This window comes from Oryx dammah, unplaced genomic scaffold, assembly GCF_014754425.2.
Source record: "Oryx dammah isolate SB20612 unplaced genomic scaffold, SCBI_Odam_1.1 HiC_scaffold_28, whole genome shotgun sequence".
In the NCBI taxonomy this organism is placed as follows: domain Eukaryota; kingdom Metazoa; phylum Chordata; class Mammalia; order Artiodactyla; family Bovidae; genus Oryx; species Oryx dammah.
This window is the reverse complement of record NW_024070212.1, coordinates 105,096,161-105,105,864: the sequence shown is the minus strand read 5'-3', so window position 1 is coordinate 105,105,864 and position 9,704 is coordinate 105,096,161. Positions and strand designations below refer to the sequence as shown.

At 46.6% G+C, this 9,704-nt stretch overlaps 1 non-coding gene across 1 annotated transcript; it reads left to right on the top strand.

Moving 5' to 3' along the window:
• Window positions 1–8,193: 8,193 nt before the first annotated feature.
• On the top strand, window positions 8,194–8,266 carry TRNAG-UCC. Its single transcript has one exon. It is a non-coding gene; the product is annotated as a tRNA-Gly (tRNA).
• The last annotated feature ends 1,438 nt before the right edge of the window (window positions 8,267–9,704 follow it).

The following is a 9,704-nucleotide window of genomic DNA, read 5'->3' as shown; positions in this document are numbered from 1 at the left end:
AATCACAGCTATGGTTACCTTGTAGTAATTTGGCATGGGGGCACCAGGAAACTTTTCGGGGAGACAGAAATGTTCTACATCTTAATGGGGGTGACAGTTACATGAGTATACACCTATATCAAAAGTCATCAAACTGTACACTTAAGACGTGAATTTCATTGCATGTAAATCACACTCCAATAGAGCTTATCTTTTAAAAAAGCCTTAGAGCAGGATTTTGACAGTTTCTTGAACCTAGTGTCTTTTCCTTATATTGCAGGTTCTTTACTATATTAATCAAGATTCATTTGGGATTTTTTGTTTTGGCCAAGCTTTTTTTGCAGGATCTTATTTCCCCAACCAGGAATCAAACCGGCACCCACTGAAGTGGAAGCTTGGAGTCTTAACCACTGGATTACCAGGGAAGTCCCAAGATTCCTTTGATTTTAAGTAACAGAATTGGGAAAAGAGAACTGAGTTCAAAATTGGGAAGAGAGTAAGTCAAGGCTGTATATTGTCACCTTGCTTATTTAACTTATATGCAGAGTAGCTCAAAAGAAGTGCCAGAGCAGATGAAGCACAAGCTGGAATCAAGATTGCCTGGAGAAATATCAATAACCTCAGATATGCAGATGACACCACTCTTATAGCAGAAAGCGAAGAGGAACTAAAGAACTTCTTGATGAGGTGAAAGAGGAGAATGAAAAAACTGGCTTAAAACTCAACATTCAGAAAACTAAGATCATGGCATCTGGTCCCATTCACTGCAGATAGATGGAGAAGCAATAGAAACAGTGACAGACTTTATTTTCTTAGGCTTCCAAATCACTGCAGATGGTGTCTACAGCCATGAAATTAAAAGACGCTTGTTCCTTGGAAGGAAAGTTATGATCAACCTAGACAGCATGTTAAAAAGCAGAGACATTACTTTGCCAACAAAGGTCCATGTAGTCAAAGCTATGGTTTTTTCAGTAGTTCATGTATGGATGTGAGAGTTGGACCATAAAGAAGACTGAACACCAAAGGATTGATACTTTTGAACTGTGGTGTTGGAGAAGACTCTTGAGAGTCCCTTGGACTGCAAGGAGATCCAACCAGTCAATTCTAAAGGAAATTAATCCTGAACATTCATTAGAAGGACTGATGCTGAATCTTAAGTTCCAATACTTTGAGTACCTGATGCAATGAGCTGACTCATTTGAAAAGACCCTGATGCTGGGAAAGATTGAAGGCAGGAGGAGAAGGGAACGACAGAGGATGAGATGGTTGGATGGCATCACCAACTCAATGGACATGAGTTTGAGCAAGCTCCGGGAGTTGGTGAAGGACAGAAAAGTCTGGCGTGCTGCAGTCCATGGGGTCGCAAAGAGTCAGACACAACTGAGCGACTGAACAACAACAACAACTGGCCAAAAAAGTTTATTTGGATTTTCTGTAACATCTTACTGCAGATGTTACTTCTTACTTCCAAAAGAACTTTTTGACCAACCCCATATTTTAAGAACAGAAGTCGGGCTGACCAGCATGAGGATCTCGGGGAGATGTGGCAGTGAGGCTGCTCTCAGGAACACTGGTGCCCTCCACTCCAAGAGTACAGAAGCTGTGAGCTCTGTGCCGTTTGGACGGTGGTGGACAGAAAGGACGCTGCACAGCTGCAAGCAGGGAGCTGGGTAATGCCCTGCCACTGGGGCAGGCTTGCCGTGTATCTATTTGAACTGTGTTTTCCAGTTGTCCTTTTCAGAAAATGGTGTCCATAAGCGACATAGAGAAGAACTTCTGGGTGTCAGACCTTGGCAGCAGCCACTGGAATTGCTTTTCATCATGAGGGTTCTAACACCTCCCTTCCCATATAAAGAGAGAGCAGGGTAAAGAAGGAACGTGATTCTTCTTTGACCATTAGCATTCCCAGAGGAGATAAATTATTCTGCTTCGCAACCTAAATTCAACTAGATGGATATTGCATGGCCAAATAATATGCCCTTTAAAGCCCGTGAGATGTGGGCTCTACAGGACTTTTGCTGGTTGGCAGCATGTCTGAAACCATGTGAGAAGAGCATCAGAGTCTACCTCTTGGCATTCCTACAGACACCTGAATACTAAGGTACTATGTGCTTAATATGGGGCTAAGCTCTTGGCAGCGCTGAGAGGAAAGATGAAGGAAGGGGAGGGTGAGGGAGGTGATGCATGAAGTCACACAGCTACTTTCTAGTCAAAGAGCTCACGGAAATTGCGCGCTGCCTGCTCTGTGTCTTTGCCATATTTACTCTACCTTGGAGAACCCTCTCTTGTCCCTTCCATCTCTCCCAGTATCTCCCCGTCTCCCATCCTTCCAGAGACAGCTGCAGGGCTGGTCCCAGGGCAATGCAGGATGAGGCCACCCTCCATCACCTCCTCCAGAGCACCCCCCCACCCACTCCATTAAAGACCAACCCACCCTGATTAGCAAGTCTATAGACTCAGAAGCAGAAAAAGTGCTACTCATCTCATTTATTGGGCATATTATTCTCGTCAGTGGCTTTTAAAGGATTTTGCTAATGGCTCCGGACTGTTCACACCATCACAATTAAGACATAGCTAATAAATTAAGTTTTATGGACATAAATCAGCAGGTATGCTTATTCAGCTGTTACACCTCACTTAGAAGTGGGCTTCGCACCTTAAGATGAAGCATGATTTCCATTCAGGAGTTGTAATGGCCTTGTTAATGGAATATTAATTACCTCGCTTGTTGGACAGCAAGATGTCTGCTCCTACTCTCCTGCCAACAGTGTTCTTAGAGAAACACATTTTTCCAACTTTGTGTCACTATGGCTGACAGATCTCACTAAACCCACTCTGTCATCCCTCACAGAAAGACAGGTTGAAGTTCACCATCCCTTGAGGAGTCAGATAAACGAAACCTTAGGTGATTACAGTGATGGTATGTGGTCTACCCTCCCAAAAGACACTGTGGTGTAGAAGAGGCATTGGGCTGAGGGTCAGGAGGAGTGGTTTCTTACTCCCCATCATGGTTAGTTCAGGCTGCCATGTTTTCATTCAGTTGTTAATTCATGTCCGACTCTTCGCAACCCCATGGACTGCAGCACACCAGGCTTCCCTGTCCTTCACTACCTCCCAGAGTTTGCTCACACTCACATCCATTGAGTCGATGATGCCATTCACCCATCTCATCCTCCATCACCCCCTTCTCCTCCTGCCCTCAATCTTTACCAATGAGTTGGCTCTTCACATCAGGTGGCCAAAGTATTGGAGCTTCAGCATCAGTCCTTCAGGCTGCCATACACTGGATTAAATAACAAACTTTTAATTCTCACAGTTATGGAACATGGAAAGTCCAAGATCAAGGCACCGGCAGATTTGGTGTCTGAGAGACCTCATCTCCTGGCTTGCAGAAGGCCACCTTCTTCCTGTGTGCTTACATGGTGTTTCTCCCTCTTCTTATAAGGGCACTAATCCCATCATGAGGGCATCACCATGTGACCTCATCTAAACATAATCATCTCCCATAGGACTGTCCCCCATCACACTGGAGGATAAGGCTTCCACCTACGAATTTTTGGTGAGGGGGACACAAACATTTAGCCATAACACTTCCACCCCATCAATAGCTAGCATTATGACCTCAGGTAAGCCACTTCCACTCTCTGGGCCTCCATTTCCCATTTATTACATGATATAATAAAGTGACCAGGGATAAAACTGAGTGAAAAATGCAGTCCTTAGAAAGATATCAATATTGGACCATGTGCAATATGCTCAGTTGTGTCCGACTCTTTACAACCCCATGGACTGTAGCCTGCCAGGCTCCTCTGCCCATGGGATTTTCCAGACAAGAATACTGGAATGGGTTACCGTTTCCTAGGAATCGAACCGGAGTCTCTTGCATTGGCAGGCAGGTTCTTTACCACTGTGTCGCCTGGGACGTATTTGCGATAACCTTGCCCAATCCACAGAGGGTGGGTCTGAGATAGCAGGGCAGCCAGCCTCCACATTTTGTCAGCAGCTTCAAGACAGTGCGGGAAGGCAGCCGCATTCAGTGCAGTTAACGGGGAGGGCAGGGGGACAGGAGCACAGCCCTGTCATCAACAGTGGGAGCTCCCAGCAGGGACCCTTGGCTCACAGGAAAGCAGGACGATGCCGTGAGAAGATCTTGAAGAGCAGTATTTTCCAGCAAGAAGATAAGTGACAGTTGGACTACGTGGGAGCGGTGACCTTGCCCTGACCTTGGACCAAGTTGATTCTAAGAACCGGCTCAGCAAAGGCAGAGCTCAGTCAGGACCTAACGCATCTAGGCCCAGACCTGCTGCACCCCCAAATCGCTATGCCATCTTAGACGAGTCCAAACACCTCTCTGACCCCAGTTTCTTTCTCTCAACCTAACGGTCTCAAGGTCAAACAGCCTCTTCCTCTGAGAAATGCCAGTTAAAATTGCTTCCGAACGTGCATCGCCTTTCTTTCCCTCATCTAGGGAAAAATCCTCAGACCCAGGATCTGCTGGAAGAATTCCTTTCTTTGCATTCATTTAGCATATCAATTCTCACATTTTCTGCTTGAACTTGAGAGCAAAGGACTCTGGAGCTGCACCTTTGCCTACTTAATGCAAAGTTTTGCATATTCTCCTGGACTCTTTGCCCTTGAGTTGCCCACCACAGGCTAGCCCTGCTCCCTGGCTGAGGCTGAGGCCCACTCTCTGCACAGCAAACTGGGGCAGCTGCCCTCCCCTCCCATCTCCCCTCCCCTTGTAGACAGTGAATTTCCAACCCAAAGTAGGATGCAGAGAAGAGGTATAGAATGAGGGGGCGGAGGGTGTGGCAGGTGCTAAGTGGTCGGGGAAAAGCAATGGTCTGCAAAGCTCATGAGACAAAGCCAGAGCAACTGATATTCTGCTTTGAGCTACTGGACAGCAAGAGGCCCTGGAGCCAGAGGCTCTCACATAAGCAGTTGCATATTTTGATGTCAGTAGTGTTCAGGAGCCCCTAGGCTCCTCACAAAAGTAGAAGAGGGAGGGAAGTGCCAAGGTGCCTTTTCTCCCCTGTGGCATATTGCCCTTTATTCACTCCACAGTGAAACTGCAACCCTAGAGAGAGAAAGCTGCTTCTTACCAGGAATGGCCTTCAGAGGTGCTTTGGTCAGCTGTTACTGTGTAACAAACAATCCCAGTCTCATACCAAACTAAACATTCATCCAGCTCAAGCATCTGTGTGCACATCAGTTGAGGGTCAGCTGATCCAGGCTGGGCTCAAGTTGCAGGCTGAACTGAGGCTGCTTCTCATTTCTTTCACAGTTCTTGGTCCAGGGGGCTAGCTAGGGCTTGTCCTTCTCAGGACAAGAACCAAGGCATAAGAGAGCAAATGGAAACATAAGACGCTCCTCCAAGCCTAGCCCAAGCTGACACCCTATGTCTTCTGTCCCTTTCCATTGGCTGAATCAAGTCACATAACTAAACCCAAAGTAAAGGGCCGGCAAAATATATTTTGCTGTATAGAAAGAACTGCATGGCCATATGGCAAAGGCATAGATACAGGGAAAGGTAAAGAATTGGAATCAATAATGCAGTCCACAAAAGGAATGAGTCCCACAGTGCTTCGTGGCTGATTGAACATTTTTCACACTTTCCTTAATTTACTCTTTATAACAGCCCTAAGAGACATAGAGCTCCACCTCTATATTCATTCATTATAGATGAAGAAACTGAAACTCAGAAAGAGAAGTCATGCCAGTGATCACAATGTCATTAAGCATAACAATGTGTACATCAATCTCTTCATCTAACTTCAAGCCCAGAAATTTTGCCATAACTCAATGCTGGCTTTCCTTAAGGAGACCCTAGAGTATCTGGGATTTGTGGAAAGGCTCCCCCCATTACTTACATGAGTCTCCCATTGTCACATAATTTTATGGACAGCCAAAAGGAACTTCATTTTCTTAACCATAAATTAAAGAAATCAGGATGAAATCAGGAACAGCAAATATCTGGCATGCAAGCTGCCAATAACCACTCCCACATCCATGACAGACATCACTAATCAATGATGGCACTCTTTCTTCATGAGCCTCAGATTAAGCTGTAGACGGTCACTGCTACTGAACGGGAGAGGACACAGAAGAAGAAGGTTGTTGTTAAATGCTGTATAAACCTTTTCTGAGGCTCCTCTAGTCCCCAAAGGCTATGATTCTGAAACCAACAAAAACAGCAGGGAAATTACAGTGTAAAAAGGCCACATGGCTGAGATTAGAAGAACTGATTGTAGTCCCACCTCTGCTATAACTCACTCCATGTGGGAAAGACAGTTAAATTTACCTGAGCATTTGTTGCATCAGTTTTGTGACCTTTTAAACCATTTATTTCAATTCCATAAACAATAATTGAGGATCCACTGAATGCCAAGCACTGCTATCAAGGAAATAAAGAAATGAATGTGACACCATCCCAAGGACGGCAGGGGGATGGAGAATGCTCTGATTTCTGAGGTCCAGTCCAACACGAATACTCCACTAATATGATGCTAAAAAGCACAAAACACTGTCATGGGACTCATAATCCTGCAGGTCCCCAAGCTTGAAGTTCTCCTTCAAGTGGGCAGGAGTATGGGGGTTATTATGCATGTGAGAGGATCTGAGCCCAGAATGGGGGTTGCCATACTCCACTGTTCCCATGCTCCTAGAGTGGAAGACAGATGTCATTTCAGGGCCAAGCCTTTTCAAGTTCATCTTCCAGCTTGTAAATTCAAGCTCTGCCACCCACCAGCCTTGGGATCTTGAGCCTTCCGCTCCCTCTCTGAGCAATTGCTTTCCTTATCTGAAAAATGGGGAGCATCCTCACTGTTATGGTGGGAAGTTGTCCGATGCTATTCAACAAGCAAATGCCTGCAGCCCAGATGCCCTGAATGAGTTCACACCCCTTTCCTTCCTCTCCTTCCCACACCCCATGCTCCAGCTCAGACCTCCCTCCCAACCTCAGAGCTTCTCCACCCTAGCTACACAGGGGAGTCCTTGGGGAACTTTTGAAAAGTAGAAATGCTTAGGTCTGATGTTGGACCAATGGAATCAGAGCCTCTGGGGATGGAGCCCAGCGAGTCATTCTTTTTGAAGCTTCTCAGGTGATGCTGATGTGCAGTCATGGGTGAGAACCACCACTCTGGCTGTTAGAGTTCTCCAGAGAAACAGAACCAATAGACATTAAGATAAAAATATAGAAATAGAGGTAGGCAGGTAGATAGATGATTGGTTGATTGATATAGGTAAATATTAAAGAAAAGATAGAGAGAGATTTATTATAAAGAATTTGCTTGAGATTATGGAGGCTGAACAGTCCCAGGATCTGCAGTCAGCAAGCTGGAGCCAGTGGTATAATTCTAATCTTGGTCTAAAAGTCTGAGAACCAGGAGAATCAATGTATAATTTCTAGACTTAGTCCAAGTCCAAAGGCAGGAGACCAGCCCAGTAGTCAGGCAGCAGAAGTTCCCTCCTACTCAGATGTTTTGCTCCATCCAGGACTTCAGTGGATTGAATGAGGATCTGCTTCACTCAGTCTACCAATTCAAATGTCAGTCTCATCCAGAATACCCTCACAGACACACCCAGAATAATGTTTAACCAAATATCTGGGCACCCTGTGGCCCAGTAAAGTTGACACATAAAATCCACTACCACCCGGGCCTTGGCCAACTTCTCCAGGCTTCCCAAATTCCCCAGTTCCATGGCTTTGCTCTTGCAGGTTTTTCTGCCTGGAATGCCATCTCCCCAGCCCCAGCATTTTGCTAATCCAACTCTGAGCAGCCAACTCAACAGTCAAACTCCCTCCTCCAGGGAGCCTCCCATGAGCCACACCTGGGTTTCTGAGAGCAAAGCTGTTCCCCAATGACTGGGATGGCTCAGAGCCTTTCCTCAGCTCTGCTCCGTGTAAAGCTTGCCCCACCCCAAGAGGCAGGGAGAACCAAAGGGACAAGTCCTTGGGAGAACTGGAAGGAACCGTCCACGTGAAAGCCAGGTGTGGGTTACCTGCTGCTAGTGATCAGGGACCAATTGTTTGGAGATCAAGATGAAATACTATGAATGTCCTGGTATCAGCACGACTGTGGGCATCACTGAGGTCACATAACAGAATCCTCCAGTTTCTCCAGCCCGCTTCCACATCCTTCCACCTGCCCACCGCACACTCCACCCGCCTCAAATCTTACCCTTTTTCCATATGCAGATGTGCAAGGAGGGACTTCCTTGGTGGTCCAGTGGCTAGGACTCTGTGCTTCCAATGCAGGGGGCCTAGGTTCAATTCCTGGTCAGAGAACTAGATTCTGCCTGCCACAACTAAGATCTGGCACAGAAAAATAAGTTAATAAATAAATCATTTTAAAAAGAGAAGAAATGTCCAGAGATAACACAGACTCACCCAAACTCACAAACAGCACTCTCCTGCTTCTGCCCCAGCTCCTTCAGGTACGTCCCTGGTGGCCCTCACCTGCTCTCAGGAAGAACATTCTCCCCACTGCAGAACGCCCACTGTCCCTCCTAACCTGAGGCCACATCATGTCCCCAGTAAAGGCAGGAAGGGACTTGTGCCTGGTGCTGCCTGTGCTTTCAGCCCCGGGTTGTAAACAGCTCATCCCAAGGGCTCCGAGGCCAGGTCCCTGGGCTCCATGGACCAGACCCCAGGCTGCCCTCCCCATCCCCTGCCTCTGCCTCCAGAGTCCCACGTGGGAGCCTCACTCCCGGCCAATCAACTCATGCATATGGATGGACACACAGCAGTGTGACCTGTCCAGGTTCAGAAATGACCACATTTCCATTCAAGCTTCTTGGCAGCACACCAATCATTCTTCAAAATCAAGGCTGGGAGAAGCACTTTGGACAAGTCCCTGGAAGAAATTTGGAGTCTGATCCCCACTATCCCTTGATGGGTTCTCCAGTAACACCCCCTACCCCCAGTTCTGTGGATTCTCACCTTAGGGGGAGTCAGGAGGTTACTCCTCTTTCAGAATTTTCTTCTTGGAATTTTTTGTGCTTTGCTTTATTCAAATATCTAAACTTTTGTCCTATTCATATTTTCTCTATTTCACCATGATTATAATCCTCATTTGCTTCCTTGCCCAGGGGCACCTTGACCCACCAGCCCCTTTTTTTCTCAGTGTATCTGCCATCTCGCCGAGATCTCTCTCCCACAAACATAGCATTGTCCATCTCTAGTGGGATTTGGAGCCCTGGTCTGCCTATGGCAGTTCTGGGGCCTGTTTAATTCACTTTGGCCCCATCTTTTCCTCCTTTTCTTCTATGCACACCCGAGCTTGTTGGGGCACCTGAAAGGTGAGGTGGTACAAGGAGATAGTTTCCCTACTTGGAGCACCCATCACACCAAATGACCATCCTTCTGCAGTGGAGGGTAGGAGGGGGTCAGGCAGGGGGAGTCCGTCCTGAGTAGGCATGAAGTTTAACAGGTGTGTGGGTATGCTGAATGGTACGTGTGTGTGTGTGTGTGTGTGTACATGCATGGTGTATGACTTCCTGTGTGGAGGAGCGGATGTCCATAAGTGTGTGGAGCATATCCTGCCTGTGTGTGAAAACCAACAGCTCACCTGTGCATATGATGCAGGTCTCTGGTTTATACAGATAGTCCCAGATTTATGATGGATCAACTTAATGATTTTGTACTTTACCATGATGTGAAAGCAATATGCATTCCACAGAAACCATCCCTCAGACTTTGACTTTTGATCTTTTCCTGAACTAGT